The sequence below is a fragment of the Quercus robur genome, chromosome 9 (genome assembly GCF_932294415.1).
Source record: "Quercus robur chromosome 9, dhQueRobu3.1, whole genome shotgun sequence".
NCBI classification, from domain to species: domain Eukaryota; kingdom Viridiplantae; phylum Streptophyta; class Magnoliopsida; order Fagales; family Fagaceae; genus Quercus; species Quercus robur.
The window spans coordinates 33,650,316-33,677,220 of NC_065542.1; the positions used below are offsets into that span (position 1 = coordinate 33,650,316).

The window sequence follows — 26,905 nt, forward strand, 5'->3', positions numbered from 1 at the left end:
TTCCTAAAGTCTCTGGGAGTAGCTATAAGGCTGAAAACTACTATTTAGGTATCACTTCTACATTAATGCGGCTAGAGAGTTAGGTGCAGAACATTCAATGCGATGGTAGCAGCTTTCTCTTAAATATTATATGGCTTCTCTATGTCATGTACCTTCCTAATACTTATTCTAATCAGTGGAATTGTCCGAAATGTTGCTCTTGATGGTAGATTGCACCTTCTGACCTTGGCTTTGCTCAGCCCAGGAAGCATTCATCCTCGGATCACTTTCTTGGACTCTCATGACCATACCTCACCTCTTCATTCATTAACATGGACTCCTTTGACAGTGTTTCCTCGTTCTCAGACTACTTAATGTTCTTGGATTGGGGCCCCGACCCAATATATACATATATACGTACTACTGGGCCTACCACCCTTACAAATCTCATCACTCTTTATAAAGAAATATTTAAAAACATTAAATTAGATCAATAAATATAAATCATCTAGCTTATAATAGAAATAAGTAATATATATATATATATATATTTATTTATTTATTTATATATTCAGTGTGTAATCTTGAAACGGTGCACTAATACTAAAATATTCTGTTTTTTTTTTATTGTTTCCCCACTTTTCCACTTGTTCTTGTTCCTACTCCCTCTAGTCTTTTAGATAGGTATAGTTCTTGGTATTGCTATTTTTTTCCCCTGAATAATTCCTTTTATTAGAAAAATCAGCATCGGAAGGTGATATCACTTATTTAACATTTAGATGAAGTGTATGCACAATAAGCTCGTCTTTTTACTCCGAACTCAGAATGGAGTTGCTTTATGCCCTTCTGTTATTGTTAAAAATCAACTTGATTAATTCCTGCATGCAATCCTGCCATTAATTTTGAGTGGAAATGTCTAGACTTAGGTGCATTTTGGTATGGATGTTAGATCCATGAACGCAGATGTTCTCTTGGCTTCGAATTTGGTTTATTTTATTTTTTAATATCTGTTTCTAATTCAGTGATTTTTAAGTGAACTAGGAATTTATTTCTTTTTAAGGGCGTACAAGATGTAGATGTAACATTATTATAGAATATCCAAAACAGTAAATTTTGACTTATTCATGAAACTGAAAAACAGTTTGAGAAAGAATGATTGAAGTTGTCTAAGTATGTTTGATACATGTGTTCATTTCATGTTGTGTGACACTGGCTGCTCATAGAATTTGAATTTTATTGGGAAGATAGCTTAGATTGGGGTGCTAAAACTTGAACCAGGGATGTACGGTTTTTTGCATTAGTTCTTAAATTATATAGTGACCTCTTCTTTTGGATTTTATTATTGTCCTGTTGTGCTAAGATATATAGCGTCCTTGTATGTGCATAATACCATCACAAAGTCACTATTGCATGTATATAGCAGGAATCGGAGCTTTTGACAACTACGCTAAATGACTGAATCTTTGATGGATTGGTGCCTCTTAAAGCTTTTATTACTATTATCCCTAGAAAAATGGCGGGGGATTTAGATGTTTTAAGTTTCATTTATACAATGTTTCCTTCCCCTTTTTTGTTGGAATAAACATAGATAGGCGAATTTTTGATAGGCAGAGATGGCGAAGCTAAATGCATTTTTCCAGTTCCCTATGGATGATAATTTCCAGAAATTTTACAATATGGAGAGACATGCTCACATTACTGAGCCAATTGAAACATAGCAAAGAGACAATTAGCCATTTGCTGAATTTTTTGCAAAGTGTTATGGCTATCTAGGTGGAAATGATTCCTGATGGGTGTGAAATTTCATTTAGCTTAAAAGGTTGTTCATTCAAAAGCATGGGGATGCATATGTGTATGCATGCACACAGCATGTGCATGCATGATTACAAATAGATTTTTCCTTCAGCTTCTATGACAACTCTGTGCTACATTTTATATACTTTACTAAAATTATATTTAACACCTAAAAATTCAATTATGTATTTGTTTTTTTTATACAATGTCATTGTCACCCAAATTCTTGTTACATACGTAGGTAGCTATTTTTTCTTAGTATTTCAAGGTTAGAAATCTGTAGCATTGGATACAATTATTGGAATGTGGCAATTACCGTTTGCTGAAAAGCAGTGGCCATTGGTTGATCATTGGTGCGAGTTCTTACAGGTAGCTTACCATCCATATTTTGATCTAACGAGATTGAGTAGTGAATTCTTGTGACCTATGGTGAAAAGAATTATGTAGCTGGCATCATGTTGGGATGAAGGCATTGTTAAGTGAGCTGCAATAGGAAGTGAAAAGAATTATATTCCTAATTATGTATTTATGTTTATTATTAATTCAACCTTGATGCCCTCTGGGGATCTATCTTCAGGTCTCTGTGATGTTATAAACAGCACATAGGCATCTATGTCATTGTTAGATTTGTTTGTCTGTGTTTGTTTTTGTGTTGGTAACTGTTGTTGTTAGTTGGGTTGGTGAAATTTTGTCAATGGTTGAATGTGATGGTTGGTGGGTGAACAACTCTACACCTCATTGGCTAAGTTGCCTTCATAAATTATTTAATCCAAAACCAGCTTGGTGGTTGGTTGTGTGATTGGACTTTTCGTGATTCTTGGTTTAGTTAGGCAATAGTGGTTAATGCATATGACCTATCTAAGCACATGATAATAGATATACCTTCAGGTGCAAGCTTTATTTTTCATAATGATTACCTTGTGAAATTTTATGTGGTTCATTACAATTGCTATAAAATAGGTATTGGAAAATATGTATTGTAAGTACATTACAAGTGCTAAAAAAATTAATTTTTTTTTCTTTAAAAAAAAAAAAAAAAAAAGACCTATCCCGATGCTTTCAAAAGCGCTGGTATAGGTCTTTTAAATTTTATCCATTCAAGACCTATACCAGCGCTTTTGAGAGCGCTGGAATAGATACTGCCTATGCCAGCGCTTTCAAAAGCGCTGGTATAGGTCTTTTAAATTTTATCCATTCAAGACCTATACTAGCGCTTTTGAAAGCGCTGGCATAGGTTATATTCACATTTTCGTAAAGGCTGTCCCGACACAAATAAAAATGCCGAAACAGGGTCTAAAAAGCACTAAGACCTATCCCGGCGCTTTTGAAAAGCTCTGGTATAGGTCCAGTGACCCTATACTGACATTCAAACCACGGCGGTTTGAAGCGTCAGGAAGAAAAACGCCAATATAGGAATTTTTACCCTATCCTATCTAAGAAAGTCAATACCGTACCAGAGGCTGTATCGGTTTGGCTAGCAGAGCAATATATTTCGGATACCGGTCAATACCGGTATACCGTTTCGGGTTTACCGCTATTTTTTACTATTTTATATAATATACAAAGTTATATTTCTAATAACTCAATATATCACTTTGACAACTTTTTATATTTTTTGGTGGAGTTAGAGCATTAGCAGCAGTGAAGCTAAATAGCTATATAGCTATTTTAGCTTCACCAAAACACAAAAATGCATGTTATAATAGTGGAGTCAAGAGTTAAAAATTTTAAATATTTTATTTTAAAAATCATAATAAGTTACTAAAACAAATATTAATATTTTTTTTACTCATATCTCTTCTACCTTGTCAGTATCTTTTTTTTAGCCCTCTTTTATTCTCCTTAACTCACTACTGAATCAAACTGAATCAAACAAATTTGTAGATAACCCAAAAAACTGAATCAAACATAAAGGATCAAAATAAAAATTTTGAAACATAAAGGATCAAAATGTAGATAACCCAAAAATTAAGGACCTAAAATAAACTGAATCAAACAAATTTGTTTTTGGAGAAACCGAATCAAACATAAATGGCCCAAATAATTAGAAATTAGTTTACAAGAGAAATATTAAGCATGGTTGTGCTATTTGCTATTTTCAGATACTGTGGGTGATACTTATTGGGTTGATCTTTGCGCTCATAATTCAATCGCTGGCTGCAAATCTTGGTGTAAGCACCGGTAAGACGCAGAGCAAACAAATTCTAGGCCAAAATATAGAAGTTACTACTGCCTCAATTTTCTTCTTCTTTGTAGATAAAGAAGAAGAAAAGTCAGCAGTACACAAAAGTAAAGAATAACAGAGCAACAAATCTAGAAACTTATTTGTTGCTCTGTTATTCTTTCCTTTTATGTACGGCTGACTTTTCTTTTTCTTTAGTAGTAACTTTTTATTTCTATTTTGGATGATTCTTCTTGTAGTAGCTAATCAAGATAAGTATTTGTTTACGTATTGCCACAGGCAAACACCTTTCAGAATTATGTAAGGCTGAGTACCCAAAATATGTGAAGTATTGCCTATGGTTGCTAGCAGAGGTTGCAGTCATAGCTGCTGACATACCCGAAGGTAAAACAATAAAATTGACTTAAAAAGACAAATGATATCATTACCATATTATGTTGATGCATGCATTAGCCTAATCATTCTTGAATTATCCTCTCATCCATGTCTCCTTGATCATGTTCAAATTAAGGAAGAATAAAAATTTTCAATTTTTTCACTTTGTGGCAGTGATTGGAACAGCCATTGCACTAAACATATTGTTCCACATCCCAATTTGGACTGGAGTTCTCATCACTGGTTTAAATACACTCTTACTTCTTGGCCTACAAAGATACGGGGTAATTTATTTTATTACCTATTTAAAATTTTCTGCTCCATTAATTATTTATTAAGAAATTTAATTGGGTGTTTAATTTTTATGCTCAACTATATATCCACGTACTTTGTGTGATATTTTTATGCCAACAATCAATTATCTACGTACGTTTTTGGCTAGCCGTTAATTATTATTTTATTTTTAATTGAGTCTAATATTTTTATGGCCAACTATCAACTACTACGTACGTTTTTTTTGGCCCTTTAATTTTTTAAGAAATGTGTATAATATTTTTATTCTCAACTATCCACTTATGGTATTCAGCAAAAAAAAATCTACTTACCCGACCAGGGGCGGAGTCAGGAATTTTTTTTGGGGGGCCAAGTTGCAACGTTAATATATTTATCAAGACAACTTCCACACATATATATATACACACACGCACTCTTTTTTATTATATTTACATACATATATATATACACACTTTTTTATTTGATAAGTTATATATATACACACGCCCAACCAAAAAAAAAAAAAAAGTTTAGTATTTTCAATTAAAATTATTTTTGATGGCAATTTTTCATAAAATAAAATTCATTTTTTCTATTTTCATAGTCAAATTCTTAAAAAGTTTTATTTTAAATACAAATTATCAAATTTTATGTTAAAGTAGGTAAAAAATCTTTCAATTGAACTAATGAAATTTTCAAAAACATGAATGATAAGGAATAAGTTAGTCTCCAAACATATTTAAAGCTACCTTACTTTAACCCATTATATGGTAACTAAAGACACATTTCATGTATAGTTTTAGTGACAAAATTTTTTTAATGAGTCAATAATTTGTTAATCGTCACATAAAGGGTTAAAAGAATAGATTCGAACATGTTTGATACAAAACTTTATCAAATATTTAACAGATATAAGAGCATATTTTACAATAAAAAATAGAATTGCAAAAAATAAAGTTATATCTTTATAACTATTAGTCCAATTATTTTTTTTAAGAGCATTATTGGATTAATTCAAATATTTGGAGGGGCCAACTCTTATTTTTTAGACTAAATTTTAAAAACATTAAAATAATTGTATATATATTTTTAAAATTTTCAAATGGGGGGGGGGGGTGGCCATGGCCCCCCCACCCTTACACATACCTCCGCCCCTGCACCCGACCAACCCAAATAATTTTAAAAAGAAAAAAAAAGAAAAGAAACTACGTACGTTGTGTGACATATTGTTAGGTTTTATACTTTTATTACATAGTTTGCAAGTAGTACAGTTTGTTTATACACGGATACAATGGGGAAGGTGGGGGGACTATGGACCTGTCTTTAGCTTTTGGAATCTCTTTTAACAGGAAAATGACATGGTCCAGTGTTTCTGTGCATTGGATTTATTGGGATATGAATCTATATCAAACATCTGTCACGTGTATATATCACAACTAGTTTACTGCACAAAAACGCTATGTTCAATTCTTAACCCTTTAAGCATTTAATCATTGATGCATAATGCATAAAATTTTGAATCCCTTCAAGATGATATTGATATTTAATTCTAATGATAGTACTCCCTCTGTTGCTATCAAGTACTACTCGTCAAAGAATTTTCACGTTGTTTGACTCGAAGCATATTTATTTACCAAGTTGTGAATTAGTCATTAAAAATGTACGAATTTAAATGTTTGTTTGACTTTAGTTTTTACTTTATTTTTTTCCCACTTTGTGTGGAGGATTGCATCATTGTTTAAGACTTTAAGTATTTACTCTGTCTCTAGCTTTTGGAATCCTCTTTTAACAGGAAAATGACTAGGTCAGTGTTTCTATACATTCGATTTATTGGGATATGAATCTATATCACACATTTGTCACGTGTGATGTGTGTATATCACAGCTAGTTTACTACACAAAAGTACCATATTCAATTCTTATCCCTTTAAAAATTTAATCATTGATGCATAATGCCCCTCTAAAATTTTGAATCCCTTCACAGTGATATTAATTTTTAATCCTAACTAGCTTGTAAACCATGCATATGCATGGATACATTTAAAAATATACAATAAAATGTATAATATAATTCCTATATATATATAATTTAAATACTATTGATAGTCACTTTTATATTTTGTTAACTCTTTAAAAAAATTTGTAAGGATATTATTAGGTATAAAATGTAAATTATTCATATTTTTTTTTAAAATTATTGTGAAGCATTTTTTTTTTTTTTTACGATTTATTTATTCTAGACTCCTTTGTTTTTGTACTTAATAACTCACTTGAATGAATATTTATGATGTGGTCCCATATTTGATTCTAAAATTAAGAAATAAAACTCTTTAAGAATAAATAATTTAAGGCACATGGCATATAATTGAAACTCTAATTTTGAATTCTAATTTGAGTTTCTCTCAGTTTCACCTATTATTATTGTTAGAAATTGGGTTGGTTTTGGTCTAACCCATAAACCATGGCCCATGGATCGTCCACATGGGTTATCTGATAAGTAAGTTTAAATTTGAACTTAACAGATATTGATATGAGTTATCAATATCAGTAGTGGAGTCATTTAAAATTTAAAAGATGAGATCTTTTAGGGATCACATATATCTGATAGTAAGTGAATCTCTACTAGTATTTAAATACTCCTACATCAGTCAGATAGCGGTCAGACACAGTGAGTGAACATAAGTATAATTTTGAGTACTCTCTCAAAATAAGCCGTCTCTCTAGGACATCATCTACTGTTCCCTAGAATTTGGAGCGTGGAAATTAGGAGAGACTCTAGTAGCCTTTCCTGCAACTTGGAGGTGTTCCACAAAGGAGATCGTGAGGAGTTCGTAAAGCAAGCAAAGTGAAAGATCCGACAATTTGATGATCTGCTCCACCAAAGGTATGTGTCTACATGACCTCTAGTAAAGTATATATTTATTCAACAATTATATATATAGATGTATAGATGACAATACTTCCTCTGTCGCTATCAAGTACTACTAGTCACCACCGCGCACTCTTAGTGCGGTGATCACTCCACAAGTATAAATGCTTATGAGTTGTGGAGGGTAAGGGCCGGGGTTCAAGTCTTTAAGAGAGAGTTTCATACATATATACACTTAGATTAAACTAGAGTAGAAATTATATCTTATATAAAAAAAATAGATTAAAAAATGTACTACTAGTCAAAAGAATTTTCACGTTATTTGACTCAAATGAAGCATATTTATTTACCAAGTTGTGAATTAGTCATTAATAATGTATGCATTTTAACTGTTTGTTTGACTTTAGTTTTTAGTTTATTTTTTTTCCACTTTGTGTGGAGGATTGCATCATTGTTTAAGACTTTAAGTATTTTTTTTTTGTTTTTTGTTTTTTTTAATTTTATTGCGTGGATAATGCCCTGTGTCTTTAGAATTTGCTGCTCCGTGATTCTTGCTGTCTAAGTCAAACAAGTAAATTAGTACACTAATCGATCTGTTGAAAATGATTTCTTATTTTGTGACACGTTAGAATATAAATCTTAGCATATTCTTTTCTTTGTTTTTGGCAAATCAAATCTATATATATAATAACAGATAAAATTGAGAGAAACTTAAATTAGAATTTCAAATTAGAGTTCCAATTTTGCGCTATGCGTCTTAAATTATTAATTTTTAAAGATTTTTATTTCTTAATTTTAAAATCAAATATGAGACCACATCATAAATATTCATCCAAGTGAGTTATTAAGTACAAAAACCAAAGAGTCTAGAATAAATGAATTGTAAAAAAAGGAAATGCCTCACGATAATTAAAAATATATATAGACAATTTACATTTTATACCTAATAATATTCTAACAAAAATTTTTAAAGAGTTAAAAAAAATATAAAAATGACTATCAATAGTATTTAAATTATATATATATATATATATATAGGAATTATATTTTACATTTTATTGTATATCTTTAAGTGTATCCATGCATGTGCATAGAGTTACAAGCTAGCTTTTATAATTATAAGAAATAAATAGATGCTTAGATCACCCTGACTTCAAGCAGATATATGCATAATCTCTTACATGAATCTTTGTGATATGTGGAACTCTCACATTATGAAAGGGAAAATTCTGTGCAAGAAAAAAAAAAAAAATCAAACAAATGACATATATACTTGGTGAAGTATAAAGTGAAACATTATGAATCAATGTTGACTTGATATAATTGGGATAATTTATCTTAGATAAGGTGATGCATTGTTAAAGTATAAAATTTTAAATAAAATTAAAAATGTAGCTTATTAAAAGATAAGGTTTACTTTATCATAGATAAAGCAACGCATCATAATAAATTTTGATTTTGGTGTAAGAAAGAGATTGAGATTATTTGATGTGTGGCCATATGAGAGATTAAGTGGGTAATGTTGTTTGTTTTTATAATCTTAGGTGGGTAATGTTGTCAATCTATTGTATAGGATATTAGCTTACAAAAATTAAAGCTTTAAAACATCCCCCCCCCCCCCCCCCCCGCGCCCCCGACCACCCCAAAAAAAAAAAAAAAAAAAAACAAACAAACAAACAGTTTATGGTTTTCAATTGGGTTGATTTTCTATGGGTAAAATTTTCACATACCTTTTTTTTGAAGTGAGAAAAATCTTGCACAATCCTTTTTCTATTGTTTAAACTACTTATTATCATACAATTTTGGAAATTACCTTTTTTTTTTTATTTATTTATTTTTTTTTTTTATATACAAGATAGAAATTTTGCTCTAACCTAATCTAACTATATATATGTATGTGAAGCTCCCTACTGGAGACTTGAATCCCGGCCCTTGCTTCCCCACACTTTACAAATACTTATACTTGTGAAGTGACTATTACACCAATAGTGTGTGGTAATTTTGGAAATTACTAAGGCATAAAGATACTATTGATTTTACTACGTACAACACACAAATTGATGTAGTAATGAATGTGATTGATGAGTTTTAACCACCATATAAATGAATGCTTGATTTTTTTTTTTTTTGTAATTAGTGACACAACAATTTGTAAGTTCTAAGTAGTAGAATTCGCAATATCCTAACATTACTTTATAATTTTGGGCTTTAAAAAAAAAAAAGGGATGGGGCATTTTTTTTATAATGGAATAAAACCATTACAAAATTGGGGCCTTAGGCCTGGGCCTTGAGTTGCCATTGAGTGGAATAGAAGATTTTTATTTGCAAAGAGTCATGGTCTCAACCGTAGTGCTACTCCTTGGAGTTCAAAAAATTGAATTCATGTACTTTCCCGTTTTCCACTATAGTTTTAATTCTTGTTAAAACATTTCTGGTTGGCAGGTTAGGAAGCTGGAATTGCTTATAACAATACTGGTCTTCGTAATGGCTGCATGTTTCTTTGGAGAAATGGGTTATGTAAAGCCTCCAGCGGTTGCTGTGCTAAAGGGAATGTTTATACCCAAGCTCAGTGGCCAAGGAGCTACCGGGGATGCCATAGCACTTTTGGGTGCCCTAGTAAGGCCGTATGTAATTTACTGCTTCAGTAAATATCCTTCATTATTTCATAACTATTTATTTTCTTCCTTCTAATCGTTAATTTGTGTTATACCATATTGTGCATTCCATTTCTTTTGATCAATAGGCACAATCTCTTTCTCCACTCGGCTCTTGCGCTATCCAGAAAAATACCAAATTCTGTCCATGGCATCAATGTAAGAATGTAGTGCTTACATGTTGCCCCTTTTAATTTTATTCAAAATTTAATTTAGTATTATAACTTCTGATTTATTCAATTCACTCCTATAATATCAATTCATTTTCAATGTAGTCCTTTCGTTGGGATGGTTGCCAATTATGTGTCCCAAAACAATATAATTTTGGTATTTTTTTTTTTTAATTTCTAAAACGACATCATTTTTAAGACGTCTAACAGCACTGTTTGATGGAATTAGATGGAAAGACTACAATGAATATTTGAAAAGTAACAAGATTGAATTGAATTGAATTTTAGAAAAATTAGAAGATGTAATTTGTAATTTAATCAAAGAACAAATTATATACAAGTGAGTTTTAGACTCCAGTAACTATCATAATCACAGATGGTAAAACTAGTTTAATTTATTAAATTGCATAGGAGAGATAAGTGCTTTCTTTATTTTCCAAAACAATTGCTTTTTGCTAATGTGTCACAATGCTTATGTCTGCCTTGTCGTGTTATATCACAGGATGCATGTCGATATTTCCTAATAGAGAGCGGATTCGCATTGTTTGTTGCATTTCTAATCAATGTTGCAATTGTCTCTGTATCGGGCACTGTTTGCTTAGCCAATAACATATCAAATGAGATTGCAAATCAATGCAATGATCTTAACCTCAACTCAGCCTCTGTCCTTCTCAAGGTTCAATTGTATATATATGAAATTATTTTACATTAGAATAATGGTTAAATAATTAATTTCAACAATTTTTTTAAAATTTTTAGCTTTTGGAACAAATGATAGTCTATCAATTTAGATGCAATTAGAATGTTTATGCACAAGGGGAGAAAATGGGCAAATGCCCCTTTCAAAAAAAAAATCTAGCATTTTGCCCCCTTTCCCAAACTAATTAAGGAAATGCCCCTCTTTTGAAACTTGATTTTCTCAAAATCAAGTTATAAAATAAAATAATAAAAAATCTGAAACCCCATAGTGGCGTTTTAAGGAGCCTATAATGACGTTTTAAGGATCTATAGTGGCGTTTTGTAACCCGATCTCCATGAAGTCGAGTTACATGCAATTGTTTTTCTTTTTTTAACCTATAACTCAACTTCATGGAAATCGGATTACAAAACGCCACTATAAGTCCTTAAAACGTCATTATAGGATCCTTAAAAACGTAACTATAGGGCTTAACTCAATTTTGAGAAAATCGAGTTTCAAAAGAGAGGCATTTCCCTAATTAATTTGGAAAATAGGGAAAAATGCTAGATTGTTTTTTTGAAAGGGGCAAAAGCCATTTTTTCCATGCACAAGGTCTAACATAATTTTTTATTTTTTATAATTTTATTGATTTATGTGTGTAGAATGTATTGGGTCGGTCAAGCTAAACCATTTATGCCATTGCATTACTAGCCTCAGGGCAAAGCTCCACCATCACAGGCACTTATGCAGGGCAATTCATCATGCAGGTCTTGAAAATTAAAAATATAACATGCACACACAAACATATATGTTTATATGTACCCTAATTAATTGGGATTAAATTTTAATTAATTTAAGGAAGGTGTGGCTTTTATAGGGTTTCTTGGATCTTAAGATGAAAAAATGGATTAGAAACCTGATGACAAGGTGCATTGCCATTACACCTAGTCTTATTATTTCCATTATTGGAGGATCTAATGGTGCTGCCCGACTTATCATCATTGCATCGGTTTGTAAATTGTGAACTATGTCTTCTTTTTATTTTATTTTTTTAACGTTGAAACCTATATTCAAACATAGGATAAAAATTTAATAGGTTTTGCTTTGCGCTTTGCAGATGATACTTTCATTTGAGCTTCCATTTGCTCTAATCCCCCTCCTTAAATTCAGTAGCAATGCCACCAAGATGGGACCACACATGAATTCAATATATGTAAGTTGATTTTGTACTTCTTTTTCTTTTTCTACTTTTTCTTTTAAACAAGGTACAACCATTATAGTGGGCCTTGATTAAGGTGATAGGCTGAATTTATAATGACGCATAAATGCAATTCATATGTATAAGATTTAGATATAGTCTTTTTAGATACTTTTATCTTAGACTCGTCAATTAAATTCAATCATATAACTACATATGCATTCATATGTATAAGATTTAAATAGAGTTTTCTTAGATACTTTATCTTAGACCACCGTGCATCCTTGACACAATGGTCACTCTACAAGTATAAGTGCTTATAGCATAAATATAATGAATTTCTTTTAATGACAATTAAATTACATTATATGGCTTATTGATTAATGCAGTCACATGATTGAATTTAATTGAAAAACATAATTTATAACACCTAGGTAACCATATTTAAGTTTAAAGGTATATTTCTAATGGTTGAATAAGAGATCTAAGGTTCAATCTTCACCTATACCAAAAACCGATTGGTGTCTTAGTCTAATGATAAATAACTATTATCAGGAGCGGACGCCATAAGTTGAAAACTATCTCAAAAAAAAAAAAAAAAAAAGGTTGAAAGGAATGAAATTAGATGGCCAAAGCAAGCAAAGCATAAAAAAATAAAAAATAAAAAAAACACCACATTCTTCTTTCTATTAGACACACAGACAAGAAGAAAGAAAGAGTAAGGAAAACATCCTTTTATTAACTAATCATCGGACAATTATGCTTGTAGGTTATTCTAATCTCGTGGATCCTAGGCATGGGAATCATTGGCATCAACATCTACTACTTGAGCACAGGCTTTGTGGGTTGGCTACTTCACAACAATTTACCAAAGGTTGCAAATGTGTTTGTTGGGCTCCTAGTGTTTCCCTTAATGCTCCTCTACATCTTAGCAGTCATCTATCTTACCATCCGAAAAGACACTGTTGTAACATTTGTTGAGCCTGTAAAGCATGACCACCTAGTAACCCAAAACAACATGGAACACGGGCTAGGCAATTCTTGTGAGGTGAGCGAGTTGGATCACATTCCTTACAGAGAGGATTTGGCTGATATCCCACTACCAGAGTGAAGGGTTTTTTTCTAGATCAAATGCAACAACAACCAAACCAAGGTATATCATTAGTGGTAGGGAGCTCCAAGTTAAATGTGGCTTGAACTTTCTTCGGGTTCATCTAAGGCTTTCCTTCTATGGAAATTGTATGTAATTTCGGACCACCTATTGTAGTTTCCATTGTTCAATTGTAAGTTTATGTTGAACCTTTTAGTTTGCCTTTAATGAAATTCAACTTTCCATAATAGATATTTAGTCTCATGATAAATTATTGATAAACTTAAGTCTCCTTGTGATATAGGAGAATGAGGAGAGAAAATGGGAGAAATTTTAGAGATTTGATTTCAATAAGTCAGGCAACAAAATTAAAAAAGGAAATATTTGGTTTGTTAGTTGGTGAAATCCCAATACTGATCCGAATATTCTCTCTCTCGACCCTCTCCTAAAGTTAAAGCATGAATGCCAAACTTGTAATCGAGGTGACAAAATTGATCTTTGCCAAGAGGCTTAGTGAAGAAGACAGCAATACAAGAGGTTCATATTAATCTAGCTTCAATCTTTTCATAAATAAGGTGGCAATCCGGTTCAATATGTTCGGTTTGCTAGCGGATGATGATGAGATTAACAAGAATATGGAGTACTACTTTGTTGTCACAATAAAGTCTCATATGGCCTTTAAGGTTGATGCAAAGGTCCCTGAGAAGCTATTGAAGCAAAATGAGTTCACATGTGGAGGTCATGACATAATATTCGGCTTAAGCAGAGGAGTGAGAGACACTAGTTTACTTCTTGATCTTCCAAGAGATGGGGCTGTTACCCAAAAAAAATCCAATAGTTAGTGACAAATTGACCAAGTAGTTGGACAAGTACCTAATCAACCAGATCTGCACTTAATCATCAAAATTGCAGGGACTAGGAGCAGGGGACAATGTAGACATGGTATTGCATATGAAGCACTGACATTACAGGGAGATAACGTGTTTTTTGGAGCAACAAGTAGTAATGCTAGATCATCCACTGGTGCTCTGCTGGAGGTTGTAGTTAAAGCTGGTTTGACAGCCAAGGATCAAGGCTTTCAATGTGTTTTGTTTCTCACTGACAGCAAGGGTCTTACAAAGATCATTAGGAAGGAGTGTGCCATTGATTGGCTGGATAGTATTAGACTAGCTGACTTTTGCTTTTTGAATTAGAATGGCCTTCACTATGATGTTTTTTGGGTTCCTCATGTGATTGTAAAGGACCTTTGGTCTGTAGCTAAAGTGGCAACCCGTGTGCCACTGAACTATTGTCGTCGCTTCCCAGTTGGTTCTAATCCTTTGTAATGCACCTTTGTAATATATTTCGTCCTTGAATGGAAGGAAAAAATAAAAAAAAATAAAAAAAATAATCTGTTTCCAATGCTAATTTGATAGTATAATTTTCTTTGGGAAAAGCTAATTCCTATTTCAAATTTAAGCTTTCTTGGCTTATCCATTTAACCCTTTTCTGCCCTTTTCGCTTCTAGCACATAAATGAATCACCAAAAGTAATTGAATCATAAAATTAAGAACTTGTATATTGTTCTCTCTCTCTTTTCTTTTTTTTCTTTATAATTAAAAAAAAAAAAAAAAAAAAAAAAAAAAAAAAAACTGACCTAGAGCTAGTTAACCATATACAAGTCAAAGTATTGGTTGATTGAGAGCATGGTTTCAAACCTAGATCGTTCAAAAAACCGGAGAAGAGAGAGATCCAAGGTTTTTAAGGTTGGACCGAGGTTCAATTAAGGTCGAACCGTGATGATGTCAAAATTGATTTAATACTAGTTAAAATACAAATAAATGTATTAAATGTGTAAAAATATAGAAATTTACCCTTAAAAAAATTATTTTAATAAAGTAGAAAATAATAAATATAAACAAGCTTTAAAAAATTATGTTTATTAATCTTTCAAATAAAAAGCATTTTAATTTAAAATAAAATCATTTTTAACATAAATTTACCAATTTCATATTCATATTTATTGATGTAAAAGCATAATTCTAGAACAAAAATAAATTTAGAAAATACTATTAAGTAAATAGTGATAAAATTAAATGCATAACTATTAATCTTTTAAAATTAAAATAAATATAATACAAATTTCAAGGCTGACACAAGGAGTCCAACCAGTTTAGTGGTTGCTGCGTTGGACAGAGGGCTTAAATGTGTTGAAGGTTGTTGGTTCTATACTTGATGAATGCATTTTTCCCTATTTATTTTAGGACCCGTTTTCAATTGCTAAAGAACCAAGCTGGGGCAAGAGTCACGCGTAACCGGGTCAGACCGTCAGGTCCAGTCCGAATTTGATAAACTTGATTGAGAGTAGGTTGTGCATTCCCTGAAAAGTTGAACATGACATTTGAAGTAGGTAACTGCTGTATTGAAAATTTGAAATGCACAATTGACCCCTAAATTTTATATTTTACCCATGGTTTTAAAAACTGGTACGGTGAAAGAACCGAAAAAGGGACTGATTATCAGTTTTCTGGTCAGACCGGGGTTCGTTCAATGGTCCCTATTTATTTTAGGACTTGTTTTCAATTGCTAAAGAATCGAGCTGGGGCAAGAATCACAGGTAACCGGGTCGGATTGTCAGGTCCAGTCCGAATTTGATAAACTTGATTGAGAGTAGGTTGTGCATTCCTTGAAAAGTTGAACATGACATTTGAAGTAGGTAACTGCTGTATTGAAAATTTGAAATGCATGATTGACCCCTAAATTTTACATTTTACCCATGGTTTTAAAAACCGGTATGGTGAAAGAATCGAAAAGGGGACTGATTATCAGTTTTCTAGTCAGACCGGGGTTCGATCAATGGTCAAACCGGTGACATCATAAATAATTTAATTAATAATTATAAAAATAAATAAATAAATAATTTTATACCTTGTCATTTTAACTAAAAAATTAAATAATAGTAAACATTAAACTTTAGCAGGCTTACCAACTTTTAGACGCCACTCAACACAATTCAACCAAAACAAAAACAAACAAAAAAACATATACAAGCACCCATAACCCACTGTAAAATATTTTAATTATTTTTTAACCTTTCAAATAACAAAAAGTAAGTGCACCAATGGGTAGTAATATCATTGCTGAATTGATTTTTTTTTTCCCTCCACACATTCTCTACGTTAGTACTTAATATCCCAACTAATACACCTTTTTGAAATCTCTACAACCTGTCAACCACTGCCACACATTTGGTTCAAGTTTCAACAACACTTATTTACATTTTCCCATCTCACTTTTTGCTTTTCATCTCTTTCTTCAATACTCTCTCTCTCTCTCTCTCTCTCTCTCTCTCTCGTGAATATGAGCATTTGAAAGAGGCAGGAACAACAAAAAAAAGCCTCAACTGAAGCAGCTGATCATTACAAATCTGCTTATCTTTGGGCTTCTTTGGTTCTTCCTCAACACAAATATAGTAAATCTGGTTTTTTTTTTTTTTTTTTTTTTTTTTTTTTTTTTTTTTTTTCTTTTTTCTTTAGAGCAAAAGGTAAGTAAAGTAAATCTTATGTTTTTGGGTCACTATGGGTGTCTTAGGCTTCACCACTTCATACTTGAGAGAGCATTTTCAAAATCAAAACCTCTCTTCTTAAATCTAAAACAAGATCTCTCTTTTTAATTTTTTTAATTTTTTTTTTGGGGTTAATAAACACAACAGCTAAAGTATTTATGAAGAAGTGCTAAAACCAGTTTAACCGCACTGGTTTCTAGTTATGCTGGTTGAACCGACGGTTCGTACTATTTATCCAATTTTTCTTTCATTTCTGTTTTTAACTAATAACCGGAACGGATTGAGGTTCGGTTCCCGGTTGAATAGGCTGGGTGGGTCTGGTTTTTAAAACCATGATTTTACCCCTTGAACTATGACCCCCCCCCCCCCCCCCGGCCCCACAAAAAGTTATAATAATGTACTACTTAATCCCTTGCCTTTTGTTTTGAGACAAAAAGAATTTGACATCTCCGGATGTGATAAATTGTTAGTGGTAGTTTAAGAATTGATGTAAGTGGTGGGCTCAAATTAAACCAATGAAAGCTAGCCAACTCAACAAGTGTGAAAAAAGTTGTAAATTTTTGTTATGTACATAGTATTACTCAAGAATTAGTTTAGGACCACACACTTTATCACAATTTGTACATATCAACTTATGATTGGATTATCACTTACACATGGAACCACACCACAAGTACTTGATACTTGATGAAAAGTGTAATCCAATTACCGATTGACATATGTTCAAGTTGTAGTAAAGTGTGTATACTTAAAATTTTCTGAGTTGGAAATTCCTGTTAAGTTAAAGATTTTGGTAATAAAAATAGTATACTTGTATGCAAATGTAGGTTAGTATGCAGATAAACAACAATGAGATGGAGGGTGAGGTTATTATGTATTCAAGACCTATTGAATAGCTTACTAATCTATATCTATATATATATAGGCAAAACTTAGAGAAAATTCAGTTGGATTTTACCTTTAAAGTCCAATTTTGCACCATGTGTCCTAAATTATTTATTTTTAAAGTGAGTTTTATTTTTATTTTTATTTTTTTTGGAGTCAAATGTGGGATCACATCATAAATATCCATTCAAGTAAGTTATTGCATACAAAAACCAAAGAGTCTAGAATTAATGAACATTAAAAAAAATTTTAAAAATGGACAATTTACATTTTCTACCTAATAATATTTTTACCAGACTTTTTAAGGAGTTGAAAAATATATATATATATAAGAATGACTATCAATAATATTTAAATTATATATGTGAGAATTATATTATGCATCTTAATGTATATCTTTTAAGTATGTACATGCATATGCATGAGGTTAATCTATTAACACTTCCTTCTCCCATAATAATGGGATGGAGGTGAGGTCTTGGGTTCAATCGAGTGAATGTGTAGATTACCAATAAGAAAATAAAACCCAAATACGCACCCATTAACAACATAAACAAGAGAAGGAAACCAAAATGACAAGAAATGATATTTTGCATAAACCAAAAAAAATTGGATAAAGTTGACAATGCAAACCTTTCTGAGCTTAGAGACGAACTTACGTTGAGACCAAAGGGAGATAATCTCTGGTCCTAACTCCACCCCTCTTTTCTCTCCCAAAATTATTATTTTTATAATAATTATATTTAAATGAATATTTTAAATTTGGTCCCTCAAAAATTCAATTAGTCTAAATGTGTCTAAAAATGATTTTTTTTTGGGGGGGGGGGTTTGAATTGGTTAGGCTTATAGCTTGTGATCCTCCTCTCAAAACACATCTTTACATAATTTTTTTTAAAATTTTTTTTTTTTTGTTTTTTATTTATTTATTACGTTTTTGGCTTTTATGTTGCTAAAACCTTTATTAAGGGAATTTTTTTTTCTTAATCCTATAAAATTAAAGGTAAGCCAAGAAATGAGAGGCCAAGGGTCCTTTAAGCAGGATTACTTTAAAAAAAAAAAAAAAAAAAAAAAATTCTTGTTTCTATTATAAGGTAGTGTGTGTGTATAATTTTACACTGTGCGTGTGCATGAGTGCATGCGTGTGACAATATATGTCTAGGAAGCAACGGCAAAGGTAGCTAACTCTACTAATAAACTAAATCAACCCAAGCTAAATAAAACTAACTTAGCAAGTTGGGTTCCTTGTATTACAATTATAAGTCCATTTTAGTTCAAGTCTAAATATTTTATAAATTATTTCATCGCTGTCATAAAACTCATTTCTATTAACAATCCAATGAGAAGATAAGTTTGACAACCGATTTAAATATCTCAATTTCTCTTCATTAGCAAAAACCAAAAAGTATGGTTTACTTTGTCAAAACTATTTCCTTTAAAAGCCAAAGATTATTATTTTGATGTAGAAGTAAACTAGAAAATTATCGATATATAAGAAGATAGCTCCTTATCATGCTTTTCTGCAGTCAACTTGTGCTGATGCCTGTACTTCTGGAATGGCTAACTGACACCATAACTGCTCATAAATCTATTATATATTCCTTAGTGTCAATCTTATCCTAAACTTTGTTTCGGAATTTTCATTCATAAACTATATGATTAATTTTGTTGCATACATAATTCAACTCTATAAAAATGGACAAAATTAAGCATGTGTTAGCTGCATGTTGTTAAACTGTGTACATGACTGTCTAAGTTACAAGTAGTTTACAAAATAGTTTAGATTAGAAATGCTTAAGCTACATGTAGTTTGTATATAGCATTTGGTTAGTTTTCTGTTTTGACACTTGTCAACTCTGTATTGGCTAGATTAAAAGTTAGTTAGAGTAGTTAGTTTTCCCGCCTCTAATCCTATTATATAATGGGCAGAGCATCAAATATTTATCAATACAAGATAATACAATTCTCTCATCTCTCTCTCATGGTTTGATTGCTTTCCTCCATTGATGAAGATTGTATGAGAGCTTGGATTCTAACATGGTATCAAAGCCGAGCTAGTTCAGAGTCTTCGTTCTTGGTACACTCTGTAATATATTGCTAGTTCAATTCTTTGTCTTCTTTGTGCATTGTTTCAGATCAAGTAGAAATTTTCTTTGCATTTTCTCTTGATTTACGCACAATTTTCTTTCTCCTCTGTTTTGATTTTTTTTGCAATTCTTAGCAAATTAAATTCAGAACTTAGGGTTTCAGTAATTGAATTTCACTTGGATCTTGATTTGATCATTGAAAATTCAATTCTCAATTCTTGTAATAGAACCTCAGGGTTTTTGTGATTGAATTCATCATCTAAATCTTCAATTCTTCAGAGATTTAGATACACTTCTTGGATTCTTGTTCAATTCTCATTATGAGAATCTTGAAGCTTTCGTTGTTGTTCTTGTTGAATTCTGGTTTAGAGTTCATCATTCTTAGCTGTAGTGCATTAGTTCTTGATCTTGTTTGTAATTCATCAATTCCTGATCTCTAATTTGAAGAAATGAGTGATAGCACTTCAAGTACCTCTGTTCCAACCATTCAGCCATGGGAGAATTCTTCTAGCCCATATTTCTTGTCTAACAGTGACAATCCTAGTGTGTCACTAGTTGTACAACACCTCACTGAAGAGAACTACAGCACCTGGAGTAGGGTTGTTCTCATAGCTTTGGATGCTAAATCTAAAATAGGCTTCATTGATGGGTCTTTGTTGAAGCCTCAATTTGTGGATCATCCTCTCTACGCTGCTTGGTGCAAATGCAACAACACTGTTCTAGCCTGGTTGTTCAATTTTGTCTCAAATGATCTTCAACCTAGTGTGGTTTATTTCAAGATAGCTAAGGAGGTTTGGTTGGACTTACAACACAGATTCTCTCAAGGCAATGGACCATGCATTTTTGAGTTAAGGCAAGAAATTTGCTCTTTAGCACAAGAGGATTTGAGCATCAATAGCTATTACACCAAGTTTAAGTCTCTGTGGCAAGAACTTTCAAATTATAGAACCTGTTCTTGTGGTCATTAGGCAGAAGATAGTGTTATGTCTTTTCTGATGGGCCTCAATGAAACTTATACCACAGTTAGAGGGCAGATTCTACTGATGGATCCCATTCCTTCTTTGGGCAAGGTATTCTCTCTCTTGCTTCAAGATGAGAAGCAAAGAAAGGTTGGAAAGAAGAATACCATTGAGTCTTCTGCTCTAGCAGTCAAGGCTAATGATTCTAGCAAGTCATTCAACAAAGCTAAGTCTGGCAGACCACAATGTACTCATTGTGGTGCTTTGGGCCATGTTGCTGATAAGTGTTACAAGCTTTATGGGTACCCCCCTGGTTATAAGTTCAAGAATAAGGGTTCACAAGCTACTCCTTTCGCTAATAATGTTATAGCAGTTAATGCTTCTCTTGATGAAAGTGTGAACTTAACCCGTTTAGAGTATCAACAATTGCTTAGATTGTTGAATTCCCACAGTCACTTTGTTACACAAGCACCACCTGAAAGAGGTTTTGACACACACCAAGTTGCCAATATCATCACTCAGCCTACCATTGGTCTTCAGGAACATGAGGTTTCAAATATTTGGTCAGCTCCTTCCTTAGACTATTCTATTTTTTCTTCTAGTGTAGTCACAACTCATATCAGTTCTAGTGATTGGATTTTTGATAATGGTGCCACAGACTATATGATTCATTCCATACATTTTTTTTTTTTTTTTACTTCTATAAACTCCATAGTTCAAATCTCTCTTAAGTTGCCTAATGGTGATATGGCTAAGGTTTCACATATTGGGACTATCCAAGTTTCTCCTACTTTGCTGTTAGAAAATGTGCTTTGCATTCCTAGCTTCTCTGTCAATTTAATCCCCATTAGTAAACTGACTCAATCCTCTTCTAGTTGTTGCATCTTCCTTTCACAATTTTTTCTCATTTAGGACTTACAGCTTTGGAAGATGATTAGGTTGGGAAAGAAGCAAGGTGGACTTTACACATTGCAAAGCCAATCTGCTGCTTCATTGTTTGCATCTATTTTTGATGTACTTGCTAAACTGTCTAGGTTTTCTTCTTTCTATTTCAATTCTTTTACATCTGATGTTGACAAGACTAGCCTATGGCATTGTAGGTTAGGTCACTGTTCCCCACAAAGATTAGTCTTGTTGCAATCACTTGTGCCAAATGTCATTACTTGCAATATTAGTAAAACATTTGATTGTTCTGTTTATCCTCTAGCCTAGCAGAAAAGGTTGCCTTTTCCTACATCTATTTCTTCTTCTTCTTCTTCTTCTTCTTGTTTTGATCTGATTCATGCTGACATTTGGGGGCCTTATTCTACTCCTTCATTAAATGGATCTAAGTATTTCCTTACTTTAGTGGATGATCATATTAGATGTACTTGGGTCTACTTAAAGAAACACAAGTCTGAGACTTCATGCTTAATTCGATCCTTTTACAATATGATTTTTACACAATTTCAGGTTCCTATTAAGATCCTTAGATTTGATAATGGACTTGAATTTGCTTTAGACTCCTTTTATGCTTCCAAAGGAATTATACATTAGCTTAGTTGTGTGGAAACACCACAACAAAACTAAGTGGTTGAAAGGAAGCATCAGCATCTCCTTGTTGTTGCTAGGGCTTTGAGATTTCAAGCTAATCTTCCTTTGAAGTTTTGGGGTGATTGTGTTCTCACTGCAACTTACCTGATTAATAAAATTCCTAGTCCTCTTTTGCATGATCTCACCCCTTTCCAAATGTTACTAGGTAAGCCTCCTTCCTATGTTCATCTTAGGTCTTTTGGCTGCCTTTGTTATGCTTCTACCTTGGATAGAGACAAGTCCAAATTTGATCCCAGGGCCAAGGCTTGTATTTTCTTTGGTTATCCATTTGGTACCAAAGGGTACAAGCTTTATGATTTGGCTTCTAGGACATGTTTTGTCTCTAGGGATGTTGTCTTCAAAGAGTCTTGTTTTCCTTTTAAACATTGGACTACTAAATCCACTCCTATTCCTTCTTTCTCATCTTTTGATTCAATGTTTCCACCTCAACCTGTTCGGCCTGAATCCAGTTCCTCACTTGTTTCTGCAGACCTTTCTACTCTTCTTGTTTCTGCCAAATTCACTCCTGCCTTTACCACAGATATTGCAACTCTTCCCAATGAATTTCCAAACCTTCTGCCTTAAAGCAGTCTCATTTTGCTTCTGCTTTACTTGTGATTCCCAATTATGTTTCTCCACCATCACCTCAGCCTCACAAAAAATCTTCTAGGCCTTACAAAGCACCCTCTTATCTTCATGATTATCATTGTAACCTTGCTTCTACACGTGTTGGCTTCAGCTAGGCCTATTTAGATTCTACCCACAGCCGACAAAACCAGTTTGCACTAATCCAAACCACACTTATTTGAGCTTCACCAGAGGTGTATGGCACGGTGGTTGGAGACAATTTGCGAGTATCGACGACGGTCGATGGGGCGAGCGGTTGTGGGTTTTGCATTTTGATGTGTAACTGAACCAACTATCATGTATGTGTATATATATATATATATATATATATTAACATATACGTATATGTATATGTAATCATGTTTTAGTTTTAAAATAAAAGAAATTTCTAGAGAGAGATATAGAGTACCAGTGCTATGTAATAGAGAAAAGAGGCATGAAAGTGAGAAAGGAGAAGGAAGGAAAAAAGAAAAAAAAAAAAAAAAAAACCAGGGTTAAGTTTAGTGATTTAAAACGACATCGTTTCATTAATTTTTTTTTTTTTTTTTTAATCTGATACAAAACGACGTTGTTTTGGAACTAATATTAATTTTAATAATAAGTTCAAAACGACATCATTTTAGTTTGTAGGTTAAATTTCTGAATCTCTTTTAAATGTTGTCTTCTCTTATCTCTAATCTCTTGTCCGCCTCTCCCCCTTTCCCCTTTCTCTCTCTATCTACCATTCCTCAGCCCCTACCTTCGCCACCAGCCCACCACCGTCGTCCACTAGATGCCACCGTTTCCAAGGTTTCCCCTCTCATCTCTCCTCTTTGTCACGACTATTATCTAGAAATTTCAAGAGAATGTTTTGATGCTCAATACCTAGCTACTATGGTTCTCCTTTCTATGCTTTCTTCCAGGTATGAAAATTTATATAATGCTCAATATATACCTGCTTCTCCTTGAAATGCATTTTAGAAAGATGGAGAATTTGTTTGAAAATTTTGTGAAAGATTTTGAACACGTTTTTCTGTTTGTTTGTTTGTTTTTTTTTTTTTTTTTTTTTTTTTTTTTTTTTTTTTTAATATTTGGGTTATTTGATATTTCTATGTGGGTTACTTGATGATTCTTTTTTTTTTTTTTTTTTTTTTTTTTTAAATTTTTGCACCGAATTAACTGCATTGCCCCGCTATGGTCAACCAAACCTAGTGTAGACCGGTTCTTACCCTTCATATGTGAGGTGCGGCCAAGCATGAGGGCAAACCGCACCCTATAGGTGTGGTGCAAAATTCCCCCCCATAACCAGCCACACCACACCATGTACAGGCCTAACTTCAGCTTCCATTACTCAGTCTCATGATTCCAATGCTTCCACTGCTTCAAGTATTCTCTACCCCATTTCCTCTACTTTGTCTTAGAATAGACTTTCTACTTGTCATAAGGCTTTTGCCATTTCCCTTTCTATTTCTAAGGAGCTTGATTCTTATGCTGGAGCCATCTTGGATCCTAGATGGCAAGAGGCAATGCAAGCTGAGATTGATGCTTTTAAGGCTAACAACACTTAGGTTATGTGTCCACTTCCTCCTAGCAAGGTTCCTATAGGGTGTGAATGGGTTTACAAGGTGAAAGTGAAGGCTGATAGGTCTATGAAGAGGTATAAGGCTCATTTGGTGGCTAAGGGATTTACCCAAACTGAGGGAATTGATTTTTTTGAGATTTTTTTCTCCTGTGGTTAAGTTTGTCACTGTCAAGACCTAACTTGCTCTTGCTGCAGTTTCTAAATGGCATTTGACACAGCTTGATGTCAATAATGCCTTTCTCCATGGTGATCTTCATGAGGAAGTCTACATGCATCCACCACCTGGATTTGGCAACAAAGGGGAGGTTTGTAGATTGCTCAATTCATTGTATGGACTTAAACAAGCTAGCAGACAATGGTTTGCTAAATTTTCTACCACAATTGTTGATCATGGGTTTGTACAATCCAAATCTAACTATTCAGTCTTCACCAAAGTTAAGGGATGTTCCATTATTATCATTTTGGTATATGTTGATGACATCTGAATTGCAAGCAACGATGTGGATGCAGTGAATTTTTTCAAACAGTTTTTGGATAGTAAGTTCAAGCTTATGGATCTTGGTACATTAAAGTATTTCCTTGGACTTGAGGTGGCTAGAACTACAAAAGGTATCTCTTTATGCTAGAGAAAGTATACCTTGGATCTTCTTACTGATACAGGTTTATTGGCTAGTAAACCTGCAAGCACACCTATGGAACCATCTACAAAATTCAACAATTCTATTGGTGAACCAATTTCAGATGTGTCACAGTATAGAAGATTAGTTAGCAAGCTTTTTTACTTAACCTTGAACAAGCTTGATATATGCTACTCAGTGCATAAATTAAGCCAATTCTTTAGTTCTCCTAAAGTTCCTCACTTACAAGCAGCCTATAGAATCATTAAATACTTGAAGAAAACACAAGGGTAGGGTCTGCTTCTTTCTGTAGATTCAAGCCTACAACCGAAGGCATATTGTGGTGCTAACTAGGTAGCTTGCATTGATACCAAGGTTATCAGACTTGGACCGAACTAGGCGGTCCGACCGGGTTAACCGGGAACCAGACTGAAATCCGGTTTTTTAAGCATAGAGAACTGGATTTATTGTTGATTCTGTGAACCCCTTAAACCGGGGTTGGATCGCATGGTTCATGTAGAATCGGTGGCATGAACTGTGCAAGGGGATTCTACATGAACCATGCGATCCAACCCCGGTTCAAGCATGCTTGTTAATTAAGAAAAAATTAGAAAAGTGCGCTTACTAGGTTTAGAACCTAGGCACGGTTAGAGTTGGAGCTAAAGCCTAACCACTTAGCTAAGCTTGCAAGTTGATGCTCAACAAAAACAAAAGAAATACTTGAAGTAAACTTAACGCAATTTTTTTTTTTTTTTTTTAATAAAAACAACTTAACACAATTCTATTCTACTTAATTAAATTATCCATATCATACAAGGAATATAAAAAAAAAAAAAAAAAAAAAAAATTATAATTAAAATTCTTCAAAGATATTCAACTTTACTTCAAAAATTTTAATGTTTTCATGGTTATTATTTTATTTTATTATCTTTCTTATTTAATTATTAAATATATGCTTGAAAATTATTAAATTTCCCTCACATATATAGATATATTAGTCAATTTTGCTAGTTTTATAAATTTAATATCTATATTTAGGCTTTAATTAATTATTAAAGTAATTATGACGTCATTGCAATTCGACCTTGGTCGAACCTTGGTCCGACCTTAAAAACCTTAAACCTCTCCCTTTACCAGTTCTTTGAACGGTCCAGGTCTGAAAACTATGATTGATACAAGAAGATCTGTTTCAGGTTTTTGTGTGTTTCTAGGGGATTCTCTAATTTCTTGGAAATGCAAGAAACAAGAAGTTGTCTCAAGATCCTTAGCTAAGTCTGAGTATAGGGCTATGGCCATAGTAACTAGTGAGATTGTGTGGTTAATTGCCTTATTCAAAACCTTTGGGGTGCATCATACACAAGCTGCTTACTTGCATTGTGATAGCAAAACTGCTCTGTACATTGCTGCCAATCCTGTGTACCATGAAAGAACAAAGCATGTGGAAGTAGATTGTCACTTTATTAGAGAAAAGATTCAAACTGGAGTTATCAAGAATTTCCACATTCTAACAAGGCATCAAATAGCAGATTTCTTTACTAAAGCCCTTAGACAAAGGCAGTTCTTTCATCTTCTTTCCAAGATGAACTTGATAAATATATACAGTTCATCTTAAGGGGGAGTGTTAAACTGTGTACATGACAATCTAAGCTACAAGTAGTTTACAAAATAGTTTAGATTAGAAATGCTTAAGCTACATGTAGTTTGTATATAGCATTTGGTTAGTTTTCTGTTTTGACACTTGTCAACTCTGTATTGGCTAGATTAGAAGTTAGTTAGAGTGGTTAGTTTTCCCG

At 32.9% G+C, this 26,905-nt stretch overlaps 1 pseudogene; it reads left to right on the forward strand.

The window, feature by feature from the left end:
• Nucleotides 1-2,076: 2,076 nt before the first annotated feature.
• LOC126700992 (metal transporter Nramp5-like) lies at nt 2,077-13,475 on the forward strand (annotated as a pseudogene).
• The last annotated feature ends 13,430 nt before the right edge of the window (nt 13,476-26,905 follow it).